Consider the following 1,953-nt stretch of genomic DNA (forward strand, 5'->3'; position numbering starts at 1 on the left):
CTTAGGCGATTCTCTTGCCTCAGCCTCCCAAGCAGCTGGGACCACAGGTGCCCGCCACAACGCCCAGCTATTTTTATTTTTTTTGTTGTTGTAGTTTGGCCGGGGCTGGGCCTGAACCCGCTGCCCTCGGTATATGGGGCCGGTGCCCTATCTGGATCTCTTTTGTTGACTCACAAACAATTTGTGAGTCAGTTTATCATCTCAGGATCTTGTTCTTTACCCTTCTCATTTGGGGTCCAAGTGCCCTGCTGAGCTGATGGAAAGTGACTTTGTGCTCCCTCAACATGTTGGTAATAGGAGGCCCACACACAGCTTTGGTCTGGGGCTGGCAAGAATCTCCAGCTCATCACATTCTCATCACTCTGGAGAACAGTACCCTAGGCCGGCACTGATCCTCAGGTCAGCATTTGATCAGTGCTTCCTAAAGTGGGGCAGTGCTCTCTGTCCTCCTCTGTAGACATTTACTATCCCTCTGTGGAGTGGGAACCACCAAGTCCTGCCCCTCCTGGGAAAAGTGGTCTTCTCTGACAAGACCTTAGAGCATTGGCTACATTATGCTGTGACTTGATAGAGTCATAGATTTTAAGCTATAGGAAAAGGATTTGGTGGAGTGGGGATGGGATTCTGAGGGCTGGCATTGGCCTTAATTCTGAAAGCTGAGAAATTTGGCCTGCTGGAATGCTGGTCGGGACGGAAGAGGGCCAAGAGCATTCTGCAGGCTAAGTTGAGGTGTTCTCCAGGAAGTAGGTCTGAATCCATTCAACGTCTTTGCCTCATGGGGAGAGAAAACTTCAACTGGATGTACTCAACAAACCAGAAAATAAATTTTTAAGGAAGATGCGGGGCAAGCTGACGCCCTTTGATCGCCGAAGGAAAAGCTTTTTAAAACCAAATCTAAGGAAGAAGACCAGTGATACTGGAAAGCTAACACCAGATAATCAGGCCATTCCTGGCTTAGAACTATAAGGTCCATAATTAACTTTACCTAGACCCCCTCGACTTCCACCATCATCACCTTATTGTCCATTCTCTTGGTGAATTTGAAAACTCGAGAAACTTGGGGACTTGAAGGCAGATACTGTGTCCCCCTGACCTCATGAGGGCACTCTGTCTCTGCCTGGAAGGAAAGAGCTGTTTGTCAGGAACTAAAAAGGGGGACAATAATGAGAAAATTGGATTCCCCCAATTAGACCGGGTCTGTGCCAACCCTTCGGAGTTTGTGATTCAGCTTTTGGTAATTCTTGGCCTGGTGGGTTTAAATACAGTCCCAGGTTCAAGCCATAGCCAAACCCAGCTTGTTGTCCGTATAGCTCTTGGGAGCAGTCATCCCATTCAGCATTTCTGCAGTTCCTCACTTTATCATTATCCCACACCAGCACGTGTTGGATGCCACTGTGCTAAGGGATAGGTGGGATTGGGAAGAGGTTTGCCATTTCTGCTGCTGAGATTTCATATACTCCTGCCAGTTCTAGATGGGAGACTGGGAAAGGGTTGGAGAACTTGAAACATTGACCCGCCTATTGTGTAAAACTTGCATAATCCTCAATGTGTATTTATAAATTTCTATTTTTTATAGCTTTGGGGGAATTCTTAGAGGGAAAAAGTAGTAAATAGGTACATTAAAAATGTGACTTAATAAAAGCTCATAATAAAAGTTCATAATAAAAACTTTGTAAATAAGTATAACTCTAAGCTTTGAACTTAATTTGCATTCAAAAGCTATGGCAATGTGGACAGATAAATAAGATTTACCTTCCTTGCTGAACTAACTACACCTGAGGACTTTGTAAAGCTTTTATTTTGGAAAATTTCAAACACAAAATTAGGAAAGTGTATGAACTTGTATATATTCCTCATCCCCTTATCAAATTTACCTTATCAACATCTTGTTGATTCTGCTTCATCTATTTCTTCCACCTTTTTTTCTTTACTTTTTTTCCTGGTGTATTTTTT

The sequence above is a fragment of the Otolemur garnettii genome, unplaced genomic scaffold (assembly GCF_000181295.1).
Source record: "Otolemur garnettii isolate 467f Iridium unplaced genomic scaffold, OtoGar3 scaffold00031, whole genome shotgun sequence".
NCBI classification, from domain to species: domain Eukaryota; kingdom Metazoa; phylum Chordata; class Mammalia; order Primates; family Galagidae; genus Otolemur; species Otolemur garnettii.